General features: G+C 42.2%; 2 long non-coding RNA genes and 1 pseudogene across 6 annotated transcripts in view; all 3 read right to left on the reverse strand.

Moving 5' to 3' along the window:
* LOC309695268 overlaps positions 1-3,326 on the reverse strand; it is a 42,862-nt gene extending 39,536 nt beyond the window's left edge. For all 4 annotated transcript variants that reach the window (XR_014273096.1, XR_014273097.1, XR_014273098.1 and 1 more), the window contains exons 1-2: positions 3,230-3,326; positions 2,772-2,858 (exon numbers count right to left, since the gene is read on the reverse strand). This is a non-coding gene — a long non-coding RNA (uncharacterized lncRNA). The remainder of the gene's footprint in view (positions 1-2,771; positions 2,859-3,229) is intronic.
* Positions 1-24,544, reverse strand: part of LOC309695388 — a 215,442-nt pseudogene that overhangs the window by 66,793 nt on the left and 124,105 nt on the right. The window lies entirely within an intron of this gene.
* Positions 17,695-24,201, reverse strand: LOC309695270. Its single transcript, XR_014273101.1, has 4 exons — positions 23,922-24,201; positions 23,473-23,559; positions 19,899-19,963; positions 17,695-18,795 (listed from the first exon to the last, which is right to left on the reverse strand). It is a non-coding gene; the product is annotated as an uncharacterized lncRNA (long non-coding RNA).

Genomic DNA, 24,544 nt, shown 5'->3' on the forward strand with positions numbered 1-24,544 from the left:
GAAAATGTCACAAGTGGGAGGCACCCAAGATGCAATGAGATCCAGTTTCTGAGACCACATTAACAGGTAGTCTTGACCAAAAATGACTCAGATCCACACTTTCTTTTCTTCAGTCTGTATCCAAATCTGTTCTAGGGCACACTGAGGAACTGTTCAATGCCCCAAAGTGCCTCTTATCAGCAAAAGACAACAACATTTGATTTACATTATGGTTTCATTTAATGCCGCGTGCATGTCCCATATATCGCTCTCATGTACAATGTGTATTGTATTGTGTATTGTACAATGTACAATACATAAAACCCTCAACAGAATGTTGATTTGAACAAGCAAACTGAACGTAAACAGTCTGATTACATTTTTAACATTAAGCTACCACATGACTCTTTCACAACAGCACTAAAACCCTTTTGCTCAAGTAGTAAGAATAAAAAAAAATAAAATCACAGACTGACTATTTCCTCTGGTCTAATCACTTGTTATTGTTATTGTTTTGGTGAATTTTATTTATTTATTTTTGTTGCTGTACCCGTGCTCCTATCATCAGTTAACTGGTAACTTTGTGAATGCTCTTTTTCTCTTTCATCCACTTTGGTGTTGATTCAAAGTGATGACACATTAAATTTCATGTGACACACAAGTACATGAGCCACATGAAAGGTATGTCAACAGCACAACGTTTCTAAGTTTGCAAGTTTTTAAAACAGTTTTTGTGTTTTTCCCCATTCTTTGTTATTTTATTGAAAATTTAGAGTCATATGTGGTTACATTTTGCACAGGGCCAGAACTGGCCAATAAACTGGGATTTTGAGCCATGACCTTAATTTGTGGATTTAAAAGGTTTGTTTTTGTTTTCTGACCTAGATTTGACTATTTGTGGCTTAGTCATGCTTAATTAGCTCCTATACAACATATTTAATGACAGCATTTTTATTCTTCATATATGATGGAGGAACTATTTCTTACAAAAATGGTATTACATCAAGTACGAACAGAAGCTGTACGGTCAGGCAGTGGCATGTCTAGAAAATTTTTGTTGGGGGGGCCAGGTAGGGGCACAGATTTGGAGAAGGGTGGCAGATGTAATTGGCAGATAATGTTTAAAAAAAATTCTACCAACCATTAACCATAATTCAATAATCCTATAAACCTAATAACCGAATGCGCTTTTAACTCTTATTAGAATGAGATTTTAACCACTACGGTGCAAAGTTTTTAGATACTGCGTTGATAAAGTACAAGAGATACAATCAGTGCTTTGTCAGTGCTTACTCAGCATTCAAGGACAGCAATATTTGCATAGTATTTTTACTGACATGTAGTGCACATATGTTTTGAGCAAAAACATTTTTGAATATTAAAATACGAACATTTGTAACATACAATTGACAAATTAGCCAATGCAAAACTTTCTCTGCCTGTTAAAAAAAAGAAGATAATCTTCTCACAAACTGGTGTTTGATTTTGAAACAGGAAAAAAGTGGGGAAACAACTGAAAAGACTAACATTTGAATAAAACCTGAAAGCAAGTAAATACTTTCTATGCTGCCTTATGGTAAACTTTGGTAATATTGATCAAGAACAACACTGGCTGATGATGAAATACAGTCAGCTGGCATGGTGACACTGCCAGTATTAACCTGCAGGGCTGGACTGGGACAGAAAATCGGGCATTTTGACTAGAGACCGGCCCACCAGGTATTAAAGCCATAAAGACTTTGACTGAAAACAAACCCTGTGGTGACAGTGATGTACAGTCTTGTTGGTATATGTATGATTTCTATACATTTTACGTCAGATAAAAACTTTGGTTGTACGATTTAGATAATTATTTAATAAAAGCGAGATATTTTAAATGAGAATAAGAAAGAAAAGTATTTCTTTGTGCCCCCCCTCTCCCTGTTAATGCCCTACCTGGCCCCCTGGCAAAACTTTCCTAGATCCGCCCCTGCACAGTTACCAGCTGTCAGCTACTTAGAAAAGGATCCAGGTGTTATTAGTCTCTCAGAAACAGGTCATAACTTCAACTCATCCATGTCACCTAAAAGGTAAACCTGTTTCTCCATCACCTGTTCAGCTCTGATGGTTCAGTAAGGACATCTCCTGGTTTCATCTTCATGTTTCCCTCTCACCACATATCTAAACAGACATCATGACCAGCAGCTTTACAGCTGTGGCTCCAGCAAACATCAGCTGATACTAGAAATTAATATTAAATAAATTCTAACAACAGCTGATCAAGCTTAAACGTGCTGCTGTTGTTTAGCGCGACATCTGCTGGTTTCCTCTTTCTGGCGCAAAGTGGGCGATAAATAAACAAGAGAGAAAAGCCGATCAGCTGATCATTGATCAGTTTCATGATTGAAGTAGCAACAGGAGAGAGGGGGAGAGAATGAGAGAAGAAGAGGCAGCTGTGCAGCATAAAGACAGAATAAATCCAGCTTTGTGTCTTTTTTTCATTATAGCGAAAGTCCGGGACAAACTGCGTCTCTTCTCAGCTCAATACGAAACGTGTAATATTTTCTCTGATTGAGGGACCATTCCATTTTTTTAAGGAGCCGTTGGCAACTCTACTAACTTTATGAATAAAATAAAGTTCACTATCAGTAACATCATAGCACCCACCCAGCTGTATATAAACTCTGTCAAGCTGGCTAGAACGCAGTATGAGTTATTGCAACTGAGGGTAAAAAGTCAGCACAACGAAAATAAACTCCACCTAAACTTAGTTTATATCTGACCCAGATAGACTGCAGGTCATAACTTCTTACCTGAAGTTCAGTTCACCTGACACTCGGACTGGTGGCTGCCTCGGGGCTCTCCTCCTGCCTCACCTTCCCTCATCCACCTGCTGGCCTCTGTGGATGCCCCGCCATAGCCACCACCAAACAACTGAGTTATTTTTACACATCGACCTGCATCTGGCCAATCCACCACCTCTCATTGTTCATGCCATTACAAAAAAAATAAAAAATAAGTCACCGGGCATATGCCCGGTATGCCCGATGGCCAGTCCAGCTATGTTAACCTGCAACCAAATCTGCAGCTCCATACAGCAATGTTACGACTTAGATTATATCTTATAACTCATAACTCTTATGTTAGCTGCCCTCAGTAGCATACTGTCTGAAATATTCCACGGCTGCAATAATTCTTTAAGTGTTATTTTTTCCTTGGTATTCTAATTTCGCCGAAGTTTACTAAACTCAACAAACTTAATATTACTTACCGGGACATTTATTCTGTCCTCATTTTCTTTCACCGAAAAATTGTTTCCTGCAGTGACGTCTTTCTGCTTGGCTCTCCTACCTTTGCTAACGTGATGCACATAGCGCAGAAGCCGGTGCTGCATTCACTTACACTCCGATATCTGAGCTTCACCGTGAAAACATAATCGGACATTTGATATTTGATTGAATTTTATTGTTTTGCCTTTGGGGTGGCACCTGGGGTGGCCAGTCTGGTTGGGGGGGTGGCCTGTGCCCCCCCAGGCCACCCCGCTGGACACGCCACTGCGGTCAGGAGGACCTTACGACTCGAGCAAGTCTCTGCTATATTCAAAACAGTAAAAGGAAACAGACAAAGCACAAATATTTGTAGTAAGATTTAAACCTAAGGTCTGCAGAATCCTGAAATGGATGCTGGACAAAGTTTGTGGGTTGAAGAGAAAGAGTGACTAAGCAGCTGCACCCAGAGGATACTTTCACTCACATTTGTTATAACTGAGTGGGCTTCTAGCACAGTGGCACTCAGCTTCACTTCTCTTACGAAAACCTGTATACAGGAGGGGTGGGGACTTGTTTTTTTTCTCTCCAACTGATAATGTGGATTGACTGATTAAGCCAATGCGACCAGAGTCTGATCAAATTACTGACAGTATTGTATATTCTTATTAAAGAATCAATTTACAGCTCATAAATTGGATTGGATTTTTTCCCACTGTTTGTTTCATTATTATTTTATGGTCTTTTCTTAAGAAGTGGAGAGGAAAAATAACGTCCTTAGATAGCTAGCGAAGATGAGCAATCACCTACTTGGGGAAAGCTGCTGTTGTGTAGCTAATCCATCGTGTGAATGAATTCACAGCTCTGACTAAAGAAATCATTCCATTCATGCTAAATATGAATTAAAAGTGAGTTCAGTTGTTTTGACTGTACTGAACAGAAGGTTAGCTGAAGCTGAGGTACTGAGACATTTTTATCTGAGTGATGGAAAGCTCACCTGGTGTGCCCAGTAACCAACTAACATTCACAACCTGCCTACAATATCAGCTCCAGTATCAGCTGATATCTCAGTCTGTGGTAACACAGCTGGTGTTCACAGGTTTAATGTGTTTTAGATATAGAACTATAGTCGTAACTGTAATCATGTAAAACTTCACATGAGGCTTATGCAGATTACACAAACAAGACCACACAAAGCAAAGTCTCTGATTACACTTTTTTTAACATGCTAGTTTTTTAGTCTTCTGGGACGGTCTGAAGATTTCCTACTGATAAAGCTGCTGGGGACGATTGTGAGTTGTGGTTGATCACTGTGACCAGCTTCAGCCCCCTGATGTTTCTGACATGTCTGCCTCAAAATGCAGCGTGGATTTCTTTCCTTTTCCTTTATAAATAAACTAAGTTAACTGGAACTGAGCTAGCCAGGATTGTAAACTTCTGTTTTAAGATGTGGTTGTTCATATATTGTCTCCCTTATGAACAATTTGTGTGTTGAGTTGTTTTTATGGTCTTACTGAATGTTATTTAATGATCTGTTGAAAAACCCAGGGGTATGTTGCGCATGAATCCTTTGTAGGGGTTGATCTGAGTGTCTAACCTGATTCCTAAATATAGGTCAAACCGTTACATAAATAAATGGTGCCCAACTTTTAAAGAACTCACACTGAGAAAAAACTAAAGAAACATAAAAAACCTAAACTTGGAACACAAGGAGCCCACCTGAAAACTGAAAAACAAGCAAACAAACCAAAAACCAATGCATTGGAAGATAAATTCAATATACAGGCTTAATAGACAAATAATGCACAAACAGTACTAATCCAAGCTGCAAACCTTGCATATGGACAACATCAGCATCAGAAGAGCGACAACAAAGGTGTCAAAATGGAACAGATTATTATCTTCTGAACATTGTCTATGGATGCTGACCTGGGTCAACCAGTCATTCCACTGTGTTCCTCCCCACGCCTTTCACATAATGGAGTCATCAGAGGACATTGGTGTAGCAGAGTGCTATGGCCTTGGCCGTAATGTGTTTTGGTGGCTGTTTCCTGTTCTGTCTGTGTCTTTAGGTCTCTGCAGGTCCCTGACTGGATTAGCTGACGGCTGCTGATTGGTCCCCTGATCATGTGGTTGCTTTCAGAATCTGTCACTAGCAGTTGTCCCGGGCAGCAACTGACAGCAGCAGCAGACCTGACCCTGGCCTCCAAACTCTGTGGTATTTGTGATTCTCGTGACTTACTTAGCTTGTATATAGTATGTAAATTAGCCTTCACTTGTAAATAGTCACTGAAGCCGAAGGGGTGAACTGCCCTGTTGTTTCCTCCTGTTTATTCAGTTAGGGAGTTAGGCGTAGCATTTGTCTTTTGTTTGTTCTTTTCATCACATAGGGTTTAGGTAGCACCTCCTTGACTGATTAAGCTGGTTTTGTTTGTTATTTTGGCCTTTGTTCATCCCGGAGTCACACTTCAGTTTAGACAATAAACCACTGTTTCACTAAGAAATCGTTTTTCCCCTGTGTATGGGGACCAGGGCGGGGTCACTTCCTTTTTTTTAACTCTTATGTTGCGTACCGGTACCCCTAGATTGGGGCGTAACAAGAGGGACTCACTAAGTCTTTGGAAGAAAACATTCAAATGCCGTTGGATGAACAAATAAAACACAAAATTAAACTATGGTAAGAACTTTATTAGAAGATGCCACTACAACCTTTGAACAAGGTTTACAGCAGGCTTTGGATGAACAAATTACATAAATCAGGAATCAGTTTCCTGGGAATCTCAACTGGAGACTGGAGTGGACTGGAGAGCAGATACAGAGGTGCTAAAGAACATCAAGGAATGCTTATCACCAGTCCAACACACATTTGATGATCCGTAAAGTAATGTTTGCAAAATGACTCATGAAATGCTGATAATAAAACAAACCTTAAAACAAACCCTTAATATGTCCGTGCTGACATCTGCCCCTGATCAGGCTGCTCCAACCAAAGACGCTCTGGGAAATAGTCAGAGAGGACATCTAGAGTCAACTGTGACATTGAGGGTGGTCTTTTGGTGGAGTTCCCATGATTCCATAGTCCTACTGGTTAGCAGAGGACAGCCAACTCTCAAATGTTAACCTGTGAACCTGTTAAGCTACAGTTTTCAATATATTGATGTCTTTAGGATGAATTGGAACCCCTTTGCAAGAGCTTGGTTCGCATTGCCGGCAATAAGTCGGACTCGTTCCCGGTGGGTGATGGGCTCCGCCAGGGCTGCCCTTTGTCTCCGGTTCTGTTCATAATTTTTATGGACAGGATTTCTAGGCGCAGCCAAGTGGCGGAGGGCTTTCGCTTTGGTGGCCTCAGAATCTCATCTCTGATTTTTGCAGATGATGTGGTTCTGTTGGCTTCATCGGGTGAGGGCCTCCAGCTCGCACTGGAACGGTTCGCAGCCGAGTGTGAAGCAGCGGGAATGAGGATCAGCACCTCCAAATCTGAGGCCATGGTTCTCAGCCGGAAAAGGGTGGAGTGCCCACTCCGGGTCGGGGATGAGTTCCTGCCACAAGTGGAGGAGTTCAAGTATCTCGGGGTCTTGTTCGCGAGTGATGGGAGAAGGGAGCCGGAGATCGACAGACAGATTGGGGCTGCAGCTGCAGTAATGCGGACGCTGCACCGGTCCGTCGTGGTGAAGAGGGAGCTGAGTGTAAAAGCAAAGCTCTCAATTTACCGGTCGATCTACGTCCCTACCCTCACCTATGGCCACGAGCTGTGGGTAGTGACCGAAAGAACGAGATCGCGGATACAAGCGGCAGAAATGAGCTTCCTCCGAAGGGTGGCTGGCCTCTCCCTTAGAGATAGGGTGAGAAGTTCGGCCATCCGGGAGGGGCTCAGAGTAGAGCAGCTGCTGCTCCACATCGAAAGGAGCCAGCTGAGGTGGTTCGGGCATCTGACAAGGATGCCCCCTGGGCGCCTCCTGGGTGAGGTGTTCCAGGCATGTCCCACCGGGAGGAGGCCCCGGGGCAGACCCAGGACACGCTGGAGAGATTATATCTCTCGGCTGGCCTGGGAACGCCTTGGTATTCCCCCGGATAAGCTGGAGGAGGTGGCTGGGGAGAGGGAGGTCTGGGCCTCTTTGCTTAGGCTGCTGCCCCCGCGACCCGGCCCCGGACAAAGCGGATGAAGATGGATGGATGGATGGATGGAACCCCTTTTATTCCTAGACATTTCCTGGCTTTGCATCCTCTGTCTAATGAAGAAATAATGGCAACTTTGCGCTTGTTATACCTGGTGGATGTGGTGTGAGGAAATACACAAAGTTGGTCAGACTTTAAGGAAAAAAAATCTGTGCTGCCTTCTTCTCTGAGAACTATGAGGAAGAACTGGTGGAAAGAGTGAGGAAAAGGCCTTTTCCTTATATGTACCATTCATTATGCCTAACATGGAGACCAGATATTGATGAACCGTCAATACTCAAATGCTTCCGAAAAGCATTAATCCTGGTATGGCAAGTCTCCTTTCTGGCATAGTAACACCAGTGAATGAGCTGGTTAGGTTGGGACAACAGCTGGAAAAGGATCAAACAAACCAGGCTAAATATGGTCTTAGAAACAAAACAAGTTGTCAGACATAAAAACAAAGAGAAGGTGAACTCAGCAGCTGGCCCCATATTTGTGTCCCATTCATAATCAGTGTAAGAAAGAAAACCTCCCAGTTCTTCCAATTCTCAGTGATCCACCGACCATATGTCCCTCACATAACACCCTGACTGACTTACCACATTTGGATTTTAATGTGACATCTCATTCTTTGGTCCAAGGATAGATGTTCCACAACTCTGTAACTGTTAGACACTTAGGACTTAGAAAACTAGGACTGGAAAAGCTGTAGTGGATACTGGTTCAACATGTGCTCTACTCAGTGAACCTGTGTGGAACACTACTAAGACTCTGGGTGACAAACTAATACCATGGAATGGAAAGCCTTTATATTTGGCTGATGAACAACCGAGAAAGCCCTTGGGTTTGACCAGATAAAATATTGTTTCCTCTTGGCTGATACGATTGCTTTCTTCTTGGCAGAAGCTCCTTTCACCACTACACTTCCCCCTTAAAATACCTGCAAGTGAAGATTTGGACTTAGTTCAGAGTGTCATTCAGGCATGTCATCTTTAGGAATATAGAAGCCACAGTTAGAAAATCTTTTGCTCAGTAATTCGGATGTTGGCACTTCAAAAGTTGATACATACATGATTACTGAAGCATGACAACTACCTAACCAATCTGATATCCATCTGACAGAAACATATTGGGTTGCCCTGACTAAGCTAAAGGTGATGAAGGAGCTCATTAAGGACATGTTACGGGATGATGTCATTGAGGCCATTATCCCTCAAGGACTGACTCACCAAGTCACTGGTGTTGGGTCACCCAGACTTCAATGCACCATTTGTGGTGTATACAGATGCCAGGGAGGGTGGCTTGGGGCCATCCTAGTGCAGAGAAGAGACCTTGGGGATGAGAAAGTCCTGGCCTTTGCCAGCTGTAGCCTGAATCCATTGGAAAGGAATTATCCAGTCACAGAGTTAGAATGTTTGACTGTGGTGTGGGTTGTGGAAAAGTGCAGGATTGACTCACTTGAAGGTCACTTATTTACAGTGGTAACCGATCATGCCTCTCTGTTGTGGGTGTTAACAACCACCAAGCCTAGCACCCGACTCATCCGGTGGGCACTTCGGCTTCAGGATTTCACACTCATTATAGAATATAGGAATGTCAAATAAAAAACTCTGCCTAAATCTCTCTCTCAAAAGATGTTCAAGAATCTGTGCCAGAAGGTGCACACCTATATATGCCCTCCAAAGACCTACCTATCACGATTGAGGCAGTATGAGAGGCACAGCAGAAAGACACAGAATGCCAGACCCTGTGCCAAAAATCATAGAAACAGGAAAACACAATATCAGTCCTACTACATCATTCAAAATCATGGAGGACCTAATTTACCATGTTGTCAAACTACCTTACAAGACCCCATACCAACTGTAGTTATTGGAATATTTCCACCATCATCCCCTCTCTTGGCATCTGGGAAGACACAAAACATACAGACAACTGCAGAACTATTGGCCAAAACTAAGCAGGGACGTTCAGGAACATGTGAAGAACTGTCATGTTATCCAAATGTATAGACCTGAAACTGACAGGTAGTCTACAACAAACTGTAGCCCAACAGCTATGGGAAATGATAGGAGTGGATGTGATGGGTCCATTCCCTAGAAACATCAACCAAAATGTATATCTGCTGGTCTGTGTTGACTATTTCTCACAGTGGGTGGAATTGTTCCTTCTAAGAAAAGCCACAGCAGATTCTGGTGAGAGAGATATGACTCACTGGGCTTGCCTGATTACATTCTGTCCAAGCGTGGAACTCAGTTTGTTCCCTCAGTCTTCCAGACCGTTACAAACCTGGAAAGTGGGCCACAAATTAATGTCTGTGTGTCATTCTCAGACCAACCTCACAGAAAGAGTCAATCGTACTTTAAAAACCATAAACGCCTCCGACGTTGGAACCAGACATGAACAGCGTTAGGAATATATTCCAGGGTTCCAGGTTGTTCTAAATCAGATGTCCAGAAATCCACCGGGGTTTCCTCTGCAGAGCTGAACCTTCAACGCCCTCTAAGACGCCCCTTGGATCTGCTGTTACAACTTCAGGATGTTACACCAGGCAAATGCCAAGATCTCACAGCTGGAAGATCTGTGTGACCTTGTCTCAAAAAAACTGAACTCTGCACATCGCTGACTAAAACGTAACTATGTCAAAGGCGGGTTTGATATGGACTACCAAGAACAAGACAGAGTTTGGGTATGAGCTCGTCCCCTCTCCAAAGCAACAAAGTTTTTCACTGCCAAGCTGGCTCCCAAATGGCAAAGACCATACCAGGTGGTGCAAGAGGTTGGTCCAGTTAACCGCTATGAATTAACCATGGCATGAATTATAAAATAATTATAAAACATCCATTGAAAATGTAAAAAGGAGATTATTACATAATCTGTATATTTATAAATATGAATCAAAATACTTTGTTAATCCTTTACAAAGACTTTCTAATGATACAGTGTACCTAAACAGATCCTAAATAACTTGTTTTTACATGCAATCTTTAATGCAATTTAATGCAATAATGCAATTTTTAGGAAGTATACAAATCATGTCATTAAAAATCAAAGATATTAGCTCATTAAGCAAAACTAAGCCATTTTAAGGATGAGCAATTAAGCACCAACTAATATGTTGTTAATTCCTAATAGTTTTCACTTATTATAAAATGTTACCAGGCTCTGGGCTTATTGGTGCTCCTTGTTGATGGGTGATTCTTCTTAAATTTACTTTTTAAATAATGTTGTGATACTAGTAGGGTTTAAAAGGGTGAGGGTTGGGGCTTGGAGGGTGAATGACTGTTTCACAATCATTCATTTATGTCAAGTAATTAAATATTACCCTTTTCTCTACAAGATAACTATAGTTTTATTATTATTTTTTAAGATAATTTTCTGCTGTGTGTGTTTATGTGTTAATAGCACATTGTTACACTGTCTTGCAATATAACCAGAAAATATTGTTGTGTTTTAAAACTATATGCTTTGTTTTACTTTCTGTACAAATTAGTGTAATGCTGAACAGATATCAATTAATAACTAATATTTGTGTGGCTTTGCTTGGATACAGACAGTAGCATTTTTATAATTGAGGTCTTCATCTTTTAATTGGTTGTGAAAATAATATCCCATTTTGCTGGCACACATTTCCGCTAGAGCGGCAGTATATCACAAATACATGCATTGCCAATTAAAAACTATTTGTTATACTTGAGAATGATCATTTAAGTTGTTCCAACCACAAATAATATTCCAAAACAGGCAGGCTGCACTGCCTATATTGTCTGAATTTGATCCAGATTTTTGACTGGATTCAAGCAAAATGGAAATTATTGAAAATGAGGAATATCTAAACCTGCAAATCTGCCAACCATCGATCAGGGCCTGAATATCTGTATATTATCTATAGATATATTCATCCATATTGTACATATAAATGGCCCACCCTGTAGATAGGATATGATGTACAAAGTGCTTTTACTGAGTCCAGCGTGCCAAATTTTTAATCCTGAGTAAATAATAAGGACGGCTTGAAACGACTGTCTGAGGGCTGAATGTTTGGCTCACTGAGGTAAGTTTGCACTTGTTGTGGCAAACTGAGGAACAGGATCTGCAGCATTTCCCTTCAGGATTTCAACAACAACACATCCTGTATCTGACGCTTGGGTGACATTTTCAGCTCCATTTGAATGTCCTCCAAACGTGAATATGACTGTGGTGAGTGTGACCCACTATTTTTCTGCCACAGCATCTCATACACTGTGTTGTGCTAGCAGTCCCTCATTGTGCGCGAAGCATCCCAAACTTGTAAGCTTAAAGTGGGAATGCTTTCCTAACATTCAGAGATGAACTTACACACCTGCTTGTTCTTCTCTGGGACAGCTTGCTCAGAGATGAAATGCCGGTTTGGCAGAAGGTAGCGAGGCTCCAAATGCTTCATTAAGTGTTGAAAACTAACATTTTCCACAACAGAAAGGTCATCAAGGACAACAAATTCAACAATTTTCTCCATTATCATCTTTGCTTTGTTGCTCTCTGGAGGGAGTTTCTCATGCCTCTGAATGTTTTCCCAATGATACAGTACACTTTTCTTCTTAGCACTGGAGGCCTGGATAAATTCTGTGTGCTCCTTACTATGGTATGTCTGTAAGTGTTTAATCATGTTCCCAAGACTGCTACCACCTAGCAAAACACTTTCCTTGCATACGTTACATTTGGCAGTCTTGCTTTTTTCATTAAGAACTCCACACCGCTGACGTGACCGCCGACAGGTCTCACACAAGACAACCGCTATGTCACGTGACACATACTGCTCTGACGTGCTGAGGCGGTGACCTGGGTTAGGCCACGTTTTATGATTATTATTGGATCTGGGTACATTTTTATTTCTCCACGATATCCGATCCAGTAATTTAGGTCAGGATCAGACTGATTACTGATACTGTCTATCAAATCCCTAGTAAGTGTGTTTTTGTAACACGTTAACTGAGCAGTGATCAGGGTGAGGAGGCATTGATGAAAGTTCCCAGGAAGTGGAAGAACTCCACTGTATTGGGATCCAGGGTCATGGGTTTTAACCTGAAGTTCACTATAATCTCCACTGTTCTAACAGCATTGAGCTCCAGGTTGCTGTCACTGCACCCAATCACGAGGCTGTCAGTCTCGCTCCTATAGGCGAGCTCATTTCCACCCGAAATGAGCCCGATGAGGGTGGTGTCATCTGCCAACCTCAGAGATTTGATGGAGCAGTGTCGGGAGGTGCAGCTGTGGTTGGACAAGGAGAAGAGAAGAAAGTACACAGACCTGAGGGGAAAGTCCAGACATACCTGCACAGACTCACATGCAATGATCCACCTGCAGGTGAGAGCAGACACATCCAGGTGAGAGTGTGTGTCCTGCAGAACAGCAGCAAACCAAAGCCCCTTTTCTATTAATACTTGGAACAACTCGGCACAGCTCGCTATGGTTTTAGGGTTTTCCATGAGGTCATAGTACCTGCTCGGCTGTAGTTCCAAGCAATCCGAGCAGGTACTAAAATGAACCATAAGATTACCCTAACCTTAAAGCTGCCATAACCCTACTGAAAACTGACACTGGGGAAACAGTGCAAAAAGGTAATAATTTGTCTCAATGAGGTTTCCTCTTTCAAGAATATCCACAGTTTCTAACCACATCTCAGTGTTTTCTACTAAAAGAGCTGCCACACCATCATTACTGATAGTACAGACTCTTGGTTCAGATATATATGTTCACTCAACACCCCTCATTCAATGTAAATGCCAGTTCTGTACCCTACAGTGACAAATTACATTTCCCTGTCAACTGTCACACCACCTTCTGCTCTGGGTTGTACCAACATTAGTTCACACGGGTTGGGATCTTCTGTTTTAATTATGTTAAAGGAGGGGGAATGACATTAGGCTACATCTAATTAACAGCATGTGTATTAGTAGCAGGGCACCATCAGAACTGTATCTAAATTAATTAGGTTTTAAGAAATTAATATTCAAATTAAACATTGGGAAATGGAAATGATCCTTGACGTTGTTCCAGCTGTGAGGCTGGTTCTCCAATGTTTTAGCTGGATCGTACCACTTTATGGATGCTCGTGGGGTGAGTCACTGAAGTGAGAAGAGAAGTAGCTGAAATATTTGAAAGGAGCCCGTTTTCTTCTATATAATAATAATAATAATAATGATGATAATAATACATTTTATTTAAGAAAGCGCCTTTCAAAACACTCAAGGACACTGTACACAAGCAGTAGCAACAACAAAAAATAACAATTTACAAAATAATAAGGATAAAATAAATTAAAGTAGCAGGATGGAAAGATTTCTGTCGAATAGGCTAATGTGAACAGGACTGTGTATGGACTTAAAAAGAGGGAGGGAAGTGATGTTTCTTATCTCAGGAGGAAGGGATGATGGGGAGCAGAGCAGCAGAAAGCTCTGCGCCCCACGATGGCTAGGCGGTGGGAAGGGACGGAAAGAGAAAGAGGAGGACGATCCGAGACACGGAGAAGGAACGGTGATCTGAACCAGGTCAGAGAGGTATGAAGGCGAGAGATGATGGATAGCCTTGAACGTGTACAAAAGTATCTTGAAATTGATGCGGTATTTAACCAGAAGCCAGTGAAGCTGCAGACCAGGAGTGATGTGATACATAGAAGGAGTCCTGGTGATGATACGAGCAGCAGAGTTCTGGACACGTTGAAGCTGATGGACAGATTTTTGACTAAGACCAAAAAGAAGAGAGTTGCAGTAATCGATCCGGGACGTGACCGGGCTATGAACAAGAATGGCAGTGGCATGTGGGGAGAGAAAAGGATGGCGACGATTAATGTTACGGAGTTGGAAATATGCAGACCGAGAGACGTTACTGATGTGTGGGTTAAAAGATAGAAAATTGGAAGAGAACCATGAATTTAGTTCGGCTAAGCAGAGGGTGAGGGAGGACGGGGTGAGAGCAGAATCAGGTTTAGTGGAGCTGGGTGTCATCAGCATAACAGTGAAACTGAATATTGTATTTACAAAACATGTGTCCAAGCGGAAGAAGGTAGACAATGAAAAGAAGAGGCCCCAGGACAGATCCATGGGGCACGCCTGCGACCAGAGGAAAGGGCTGAGAAGTGAAGGACTTAAGTAGAATAAACTGAGTGCGATCAGACAGGTATGATTTAAACCAGGCTGGTGGAGTATGGGAGAGACCGATGGAGGCTAGCCTACTGAGGAGAACTGAGTGAGAGATAGAATGAAAAGCAGCAGTCAGATCGAGGAGAATAAGAATGGAGAGTAAACCAGAGTCAGCTGCCACAAGAAGATCATTGGGTATGTTTATTAGCGCAGTTTCAGTGCTGTGGGACAGACGAAAACCAGACTGGAACTGTTCATACAGATTATTATTAGTTAAGTATGAGTGGAGTTGTATGGCAGCTCTCTTTTCAAGAAGTTTTGATAGAAATGGTAAATTGGAGATAGGATGGAAATTATTAAAATTATTGGGATTTTTTCAGTATTAGTGTGATTACCAGAACTTTGAAGGGAATAGCAACAGATCCAGTGGTAAGTGAGGAGTAGATGACAGCAGGAATGAGGGGAAGCAGAGAGGGTAGACAGGCTTTGACCCAAACTGTAGGAATGGGGTCTCGCTGACAGGTAGAAGATTTCGACTTACAGATGAGATCTGAGATATCAGTGACAGAGGGAAGCTGGAAAACAGGAAAACTGTGTAATGGGAGAGGAATTACAGAAGGAGAACTACAGGCAACTTCAGACGGCAGGACTTGGTGTATTTTGTGTATTTACTCAGAGAATAATAACATTAGAGAATCGCAAAAGGAAGATGAGTAACGGTGAGCAGGGAGAGGATCTAAAAGAAGAGTTAAACAGTGAAAACAGCATCTTAGGGGAATCTTCGTTCGAACAAATAATGGTCGAGTAGTATGCAGATTTAGTTTGACTGATACATTCCTGATTATTAAACATGTTTTGCATTATTATTATTATTTCTATTGTTTCTGAGTTGCCTCCATTCCTTGAAAAGAGAAACTTTGTGGAAATATGTTTCTTACAAACATGTGAGTCAAGTTAAATTCATGTAGTGGTGCTTGAAAACCCGCATAAGGAGACGGGCACAGAACATACGTCGACGTGAGATTTCCTCTTTAGTGTTTCTTTGTGATGATCGATTTCATAAACAATAGTTTTAACAGGCAAGCGTACACGAAGCGTGGATCAAGATTACAGCAATTCAAAAGCTTCCACTCCTTTTTCTTCATTTAAGCTTAGTGTACTAAACATGCAAATGGTCACATCCGATGTTGAACTAAAGTCATTCCTTTCAGATTTCCTTGTTTGTGTTCATTAATACTAGCTAATTAGCACTCACAGGATAGCTATCATAACTTGTCAAAACAATGAAATTCTGTGAAAAGCAGCAAGAAAGCCTGTGATTAGATGGTTTCTTATTTTTCATAGCAAAGCACAGTTTCTGCAGACTGCATCGGCAATCAGAGTCTCTCATGCTGGAGACAATCAGTCACAACAGAGCAGCACAAACCCATAATCTGATCTGCTGTGTAGGAACATGACTGGGTCTAAGGGGTGTCAAATACTGACACACTCTACCAGTGCTGTAAGGCAATACATGCTAAACATTTGTTTAAAGGAAACACCCGAACCCTTGATCATGTGGTTACGCTGTGAGGATTTACTATTTCTGTTATTACAGCATTATGCCACGTACGGTCAGGTGAATGCTCTGCAGCAGACAAGGAGGGAAGGATGCTAACTACATCTTGCTTTCTCCACCTCTCTTCTAACTGGCTGCTGGTCCCTGTGCAACGATTAGATGCCTCCTAAGGGGAAGATGAGTTAGCAGATGCAAACTCTCTCTAATGAGCTAAGCTCTTCCCCTCTCTACCTCCGCCAAATACCCCTGTCCCTCTTTCCCTCTGAGAGCCCAGGGGTGGTTGGGTGGTCTCTGGAGGGGGTCCACAGCACATCTGTTCTCGTACTCACGCCACAGCCCCACCCTTCTGTAATCAATGCATTTGTGTACTTGATGATGAAAGGCAAATTCAGCCTCTAACCACAACCACTGTCCATGATATCTGTTTTGTCTATTACTCATGGAGGTCCATCCATGTAAGTACTGATGAATGCTGAATATTTGCTCTTACCTTATTTCTTAAATATCTATTATTATTCATGCATCTCAATAAAAATAGCTGAATGAGGTCAAATGCTGAAAACTGGCACAAGGCACAAAAGGCCACCTGTCTCCAAGCAGCTCCTCCCTTTCTATTCCCGAGACAATCTTTCCTCCTCTAATTGGGGCAAATTTCTGTTTACATAATGAACTTCAGGGTCAGTGATGACAAGCAGCATCTTGGGAGGGGTGGGTGGGGTGAAGAAAGGTGTATGCTATGGTGACTTGTGGCTAAACAAAGCACGCTACCTCACGGCATCAAATTCCCAGAAACCTTTCGGACGACACGTGTTTCGGCGTGGGTTGGGAGATGGAGAGTCGTGGCGGGTGTAAGTGGTGCTTGTCCTTCCACCCTTGGGGAAGAAATATGGCTCAAGACCAAAGTTTAGGCCCGTGTAATTAGTCCAGTGAAGGCTGTGATAACAAATAAACACAGGAGAGGTGTGGAGAGCTCTCCTGGGTGGTAACGGTGTAGCAGATCGAATGGTAAACTGCTTCTAGTGTTCATCAAGTCCTCCTGACGCTGTGAGTCAGAGACACCCAGAACAGCAACTCCAGGCCTCACCTGGGGATTTAGCTTCCAATCCATCTGCTCATTTCTCCTTCTTTATTCAGTAAATCACACATCAGTCATAAAACCTTTGAATTAGTGTAAACGTGCTATATATATACAAGAGCTGGAGTAAGGTGCAGCTACATTACATGAAGGACCAGTCTGTCTTTACTACCTGTTTATAAGACAGAGAAACAGGGAATCATTTTCAAAATCTTTTCCCTTCAGGCAGCTTTGATTATTAATCCTCCGAGGTACACAAGCCCTAACCATGTGCTTATACGATATTGTTCTGACAATCCAGAAACTAACTGTAAGTAAATGTATTTGTTTGAAATGAATAAACTTGTTTACATCTGAAACCATTTATCTTTTTTAGATATAGGTATTATTTCATTTAATTATTTTATGCTTTAACTTCATCCTACTCGTTTTGCTGAACATGTGACAGTTGTGTGGTACTTTATGTTGATATACTTCAGAAAACTTTGGAAAGAGCAGATAAATGCATACAAATGTCTTTATGCAGAGAGTTTATTTTCTGTCATGTGTATATGCCAGCATGCCAGTCAAGTGCAGTAACCCATATCTTTGTGTCCTGCAAAACTACCATCTATTCACCATTTAACACAAAAAAATGAATATGATGAAACTACTATATTTTTAGCCACAGTGTTGTAGCTGGCTTTCAGCTAGTCTCTGGTAAGACATGTTTTATTCATATAGTTGAATAAAAAATCCTGTGTTGTCTTGTTCTGATCCAGAGTTAGTGTCAGATTCTCCTCATCACCCTTCTATATGGATGGTATATAACATGGAGCTGTGCCTAAAACGCAGCCTCGTCCCCGAGGACTTCCCCGGTCACCTGGTGGATGTGCTTGGCCTACATTACACACCGAGTGTTTGCGGCGTGTGTGTATTGCAGTAAACAAATAGAGAAAGTAGACTTGTGTTGTGATGTTCATTAACACCACGTTTTAAAAACAAAAGGCCTGACGTGATAATGTGCTGATAAATGACCACTGAGAGCTGCGTCCTGCTGGTTTCCTTTCAGCTGTTGGGCCGCACGGTGTCGATATGGTCGGCAAGCATCGCTTCCTATAAAAGGGCAACTGCTTACCAGTCAGACGTCCATCAAGGCTGCGCCCCAGTGGGCCAGCATGAGGCCGTAATCCCTGGAAGTGCTCCTATGGTTCTTGCCCTACCTCCCTTATTGCCTCCATCCTTTCCTCTACAGCTCCCTTCCCTCCATGCTGTTGTTTTCCTCCTCTTCTCCCCAGGTAGGGGGTGTTTGGACCACGCAGCGTGACCTGGCTGCCAAGGGAGGGATCCAGGGAGGGGCTCCGGGGCCACAGGTGAGGCCTGAGCTCAATCTACCTCCCTCTATCCGGCTTCTCCCTCCACCTCCCCTGGGTGCCAACTTCACCAAAGCCCCTCCTCCCTCTGTGCCCAGCAGGCCAATCAAGCCATATCTGTATGGCATGCAACCTGGGGACCAGGAGGACACAGTAAGGGAGGCGGGTGATCATGGAGCAGGCAGGTCGAGGCCCCATGTGAACCTCCTGTCCCTCTGAAACCCTCCCAGGATCTGTGTCGCCATCACCACCATGTTTAATTATCTCGCTCATCTTCATTAATTCATGGGACTTCTTTATTCCCTGCAGGCTGGAGATGGAGAGGGAGGAGGGAAGAGAGGGGCTGGATAAAGAAGTTGAGGGAGAGACACCACTAACAACAACAACAACAATGACATCAGGTATAACAAAACAACAACCTTTGCCGCAGGAGCTTAGTGCTGGTGACCCTGGCTTCCCTCAGGGAACTCTTCGAGGACTTCCCAGACAGCAGGCTTTTTGCCAGTTTGAGCCAACAGGGCTCTGGGGTCAGTTTGGACGAAATCAGGCTCTCTAAGCTCTGGAGACAGAGCTCCCAAAGACTGGCTAAAATACACCTCTGAGACGAAATGCTAAACAGGCTCTATTGATTTGTGGCGCTGAAGGCCCTTCCCTGGACAAAGTGACCATAATGACATTAGAGATTAGATGCTCAGATACTGTTCACGAGGGACGTAGAGCGAAGGGTAATAAATGCCTATTTCATGGTCCAAGGGATCTGCTCTGTCAGTGTGTGTGTGTTTAAAGGCTGGAGTTACCCAATCTGTCCATTAGATATCTATACATGCATATATAAATATGTAAACATGCGAAAACAGTTCAAAACTGATCTGTGATCTCCCGGCTGTCTCCTCCATGAGTCTGTAAAAGCCCTGAAATCAAATCTACATGTAGCAGTACGAACGTTACCTGCACATGCACAAAGCTCCGAGGTCTGCATGTCGCCTTATTGTCAATGTGCTGCAGGAGCACTTTCATTTTGCACAGTCTCTGTCAGAAGGAAACAGCGTGATAGAAACCTAGCTTGTGAATGATGTACTGATATCATATGAGTGTGCAGTGAGATCCCTGACGTCCAGATCAAAAAACATTTGGCCAAAGTTTAGCCCAAGCTCCAAGACTTCACTAAACAATGTGGTGATGTAAAGTAAAGTAAAATTGTATTTATATAGCACCTTTCAAGATAAAATCACAAAGTGCTTTACAGAGGCAGGAAACAGGCATTCAAATCTCAAACAAAACAAAATCAACCAAAAGCGAGTTTAAACAGAGGTTTTAACTGCTTTTTAAAAGACGTAACTGAGTCCACAGATCTCAAACTCAAAGGGAGCGAGTTCCAGAGTCTGGGAGCCGCTGATACAAACGCTCTCTCACCTTCTGTTTTTCACCTTGTATGCTGGACAACCAGCAACCCCTGGTCACAAGACCTCAGGGACCTGCTGGGGTGATAAGAAAGGAGAAGATCACTTAAGTAAGTTGGAGCTACACCATGCAGGGCCCTATAATTCATGATTATGATCTTAAAATGGACCCTGAACTTGACAGGGAGCCAATGCAGCTGAATCAGCAGGGGCGTGGCATGGGAGTGTTTGTGATGCTTTGTCAGAAGCCTGGCAGCAGCATTCTGAACACCCTGCAGTCGTTCCAGGGAGGCATTACTTAAGCAAGTAAACAAGGAATTACAATAGTCTAAGCGAGATGAAACAAAAGCATGAATAATCATTTCCAATTCAGAACGTGACACAAAGGGACTCAGCTTAGCGATATTTCTTAAATGGTAAAAACAAGAGCGAACCAAAGATGTAACGTGTGCCCAGCGTCAGAGCTGGATCAAATGTAACATCAAGGTTCCTAATGGAGGATTTAATATAAGAAGCAAGAGGGCCTAGATTTTTAACCACGAGGGGAACAAATTTCTCAGGAGCAAAGACAATGACTTCTGTTTTATCAGCATTCAGTTGAAGGTAATTACCAGCCAGCCGATCTCTAACAGAATCTAAGCAGGACTGCAGGATTTGGAGCTTAGAAACATCAGGTCACACTGGCTGCATTTATCTTTATATGTAGACTTTAGTTGAAATGTGTTAAATAGAAGTTTTTGCCTCTTCTAGGTCCTGCAGCACCAGTTTGTTTGTTTTGCTGCTGCTGAGTCTCAGTTACACAGTTGTGCAGTTTTCAGTTTGTCACTTGGCACCAGTGTGTGACCCACTGGATTATGACATTAATGAGATGGAGTTATTACTCAAAGTTTTTCATTTTTCAGTGCAACAATCACGGTTACAAATGCACACGTTTCAACCTAAATCAGTCAAAGTGGAAATAAAACTGCAGCAGGACATGAACCAGGTTTCCTTATAAAACTATGACCGAAATATACATTTAAAACAGGCCCATCAATATTATTACCACTACTGCCAATGCATGAAGGCACAGAGTCTAAACCAATCAGGTTCAACAGGTAACATACCACAAAAGAGGACGTAATCATCACGGGGACTTTTTCATCGTTCAGTATAAAACACGTCGTTATACATGACGAAGCAAATCTGTCAGAACAAATGAAGATCAGCAGGTGACTCAGATGTGAGTGATGACGAGCCAAAAGCATGTTTAAATTGGATAAACAGCAAACTGAGTCCATGATCCAGTGAAGAAAAGCTGAGTTAGTTCACTGAGAGTCTGTGGCCTGAGGGTAGAACTACAATTACTATATTCAAGTCCTTCATATTCGGTTCATGTTCTTATACATCCAATGTATGCAGTTCTTTAATTCATTCTTAATGTCACAAAAGTGTCAGATTTTGTTTGCCAAGTGTGGCTAAAATTAGCAGGTTTCTTTCCTCACACGGTGGTCAGTTTATATTTCTCCCAGTTCAGAAGAGTCACACCAGCAGCTGCCATCTTCACATCCCAACCTTGTGCAGGTGTAAAATCCTGCAGCTCTTTGAGAGGTTCAAATGCTGTAGCTAATGCTGGGTAACAACAAACCCTCACAGACTTAACAGTTAATTGCATTTATGATATTAATAAAACATGAACTGTTAGTTTAACTGACTATACAGAATGTTCCTGCTGCATAACGAGGGCGAACATGTCGTGTTCGTGACTTGAGCTGTTTTTGAATTCAGAAAGAGACAATCACATGAGACAAATGATCAGCATGTTCTTTTTTTATTCCTGCATCCAAACAACAGTGGCGTGTCTAGAAAATTTTTGTTGGGGGGGCCAGGTAGGGGCACAGATTTGGAGAAGGGTGGCAGATTTAATTGGCAGATAATGTTTAAAAAAAATTCTACCAACCGTTAACCATAATTCAATAATCCTATAAACCTAATAACCGAATGCGCTTTTAACTCTTATTAGAATGAGATTTTAACCACTACGGTGCAAAGTTTTTAGATACTGCATTGATAAAGTACAAGAGATACAATCAGTGCTTTGTCAGTGTTTACTCAGCATTCAAGGACATCAATATTTGCATAGTATTTTTACTGACATGTAGTGCACATATGTTTTGAGCAAAAACATTTTTGAATATTAAAATACGAACATTTGTAACAAACAATTGACAAATTAGCCAATGCAAAACTTTATCTGCCTGTTAAAAAAAGAAGATAATCTTCTCACAATCTGGTGTTTGATTTTGAAACAGGAAAAAAGTGGGGAAACAACTGAAAAGACTAATATTTGAATAAAACCTGAAAGCAAGTAAATACTTTCTATGCTGCCTTATGGTCAACTTTGGTAATATTGATAAAGAACAACACTGGCTGATGATGAAATACAGTCAGCTGGCATGGTGACACTGCCAGTATTAACCTGCAGGGCTGGACTGGGACAGAAAATCTGGCATTTTTACTACAGACCGACCCACCAGGTAGTAAAGCCATAAAGATTTTGACTGAAAACAAACCCTGTGGTGACAGTGATGTACAGTCTTGTTGGTATATGTATGATTTCTATACATTTTACGTCAGATAAAAACTTTGGTTGTACGATTTAGATAATTATTTAATAAAAGCGAGATATTTTAAATGAGAATAAGAAAGAAAAGTATTTCTTTGTGCCCCCCTCTCCCTGTTAATGTCCTACCTGCCCCCCTGGCAAAACTTTCCTAGACCCGCCCCTGCACAGTTACCAGCTGTCAGCTACATTAAAAAAAAGGATCCTGGTGTTATTAGTCTCTCAGAAACAGTTCATAACTTCAACTCATTCATGTCACCTAAAAGGTAAACCTGTTTCTCCATCACCTGTTCAGCTCTGATGGTTCAGTAAGGACATCTCCTGGTTTCATGTTTCCCTCTCACCACATATCCAAACAGACATCATGACCAGCAGCTTTACAGCTGTGGCTCCAGCAAACATCAGCTGATACTAGAAATTAATATTAAATAAATTCTAACAACAGCTGATCAAGCTTAAACGTGCTGCTGTTGTTTAACGCGACATCTGCTGGTTTCCTCTTTCTGGCACAAAGTGGGCGATAAATAAACGAGAGAGAAAAGACGATCAGCTGATCATTGATCAGTTTCATGATTGAAGCAGCAACAGGAGAGGGAGGGGGAGAGAATGAGAGAAGAAGAGGCAGCTGTGCAGCATAACGACAGAATAAATCCAGCTTTGTGTCTTTTTTTCATTATAGCTGAAGTTCGGGACAAACTGCGTCTCTTCTCAGCTCAATACGAAACGTGTAATATTTTCTCTAATTGAGGGACCATTCCATTTTTTTAAGGAGCCGTTGGCAACTCTACTAACCTTATGAATAAAATAAAGTTCACTATCAGTAACATCATAGCACCCACCCAGCTGTATAAAAACTCCGTCAAACTGGCTAGAACGCAGTATGAGTTATTGCAACTGAGGGTAAAAAGTCAGCACAACGAAAATAAACTCCACCTAAACTTAGTTTATATCTGACCCAGATAGACTGCAGGTCATAACTTCTTACCTGAAGTTCAGTTCACCTGACACTCGGACTGGTGGCTGCCTCGGGGCTCTCCTCCTGCCTCACCTTCCCTCATCCACCTGCTGGCCTCTGTGGAAGCTCCGCCATAGCCACCACCAAACAACTGAGTTATTTTTACACATCGACCTGCATCTGGCCAATCCACCACCTCTCATTGTTCATGCCGTTACAAAAAAAATAAAAAATAAGTCAAATATGCCTGATGGCCAGTCCAGCTATGTTAACCTGCAACCAAATCTGCAGCTCCATACAGCAATGTTACGACTTAGATTATATCTTATAACTCATAACTCTTATGTTAGCTGCCCTCAGTAGCATACTGTCTGAAATATTCCAATAATTCTTTTAAGTGTTATTTTAAGTGTTATTTTTTCCTTGGGATTCTAATTTCACCGAAGTTTACTAAACTCAACAAACTTGATATTACTTACCGGGACATTTATTCTGTCCTCATTTTCTTTCACCGAAAAATTGTTTCCTGCAGTGCCGTCTTTCGTGCTTGGCTCTCCTACCTTTGCTAACGTGATGCACATAGCGCAGAAGCCGGTGCTGCATTCACTTACACTCGGATATCTGAGCTTCACCGTGAAAACATAATCGGACATTTGATATTTGATTGAATTTTATTGTTTTGCCTTTGGGGTGGCACCTGGGGTGGCCAGTCTGGTTGGGGGGGGTGGCCTGTGCCCCCCCAGGCCACCCCGCTGGACACGCCACTGCCAAACAACAAAAAAACAATAAATCCAAACTACCAGTACACTGTAACATCGGGAGTAATGAACTTCAGCATCCCTCACTTAAAAAGAAATTTGCAGTTCCTGGATCTTTCCATATGATCATCAGCTTATCCTGCAACAATCCTGTGTTTTAAGAGGCACACACATCATAGGTGAGAGGAGGTTTGAGTGATCCATCTGAGCTCCAGCAGGGCTGGGGTTGGGCCTCAGCAGCTAGCGGTGAAGCCCAGGTCCCACAGAGCAGAAAGTTAATACTGTGACAGATGTGTTGCCTCTGTGCTGCCTCCTGGACATGCATCCTGTTTTCCTCTAATCCC

Source organism: Aulonocara stuartgranti (assembly GCF_965226115.1).
Source record: "Aulonocara stuartgranti genome assembly, chromosome: 19".
Classification (NCBI taxonomy): domain Eukaryota; kingdom Metazoa; phylum Chordata; class Actinopteri; order Cichliformes; family Cichlidae; genus Aulonocara; species Aulonocara stuartgranti.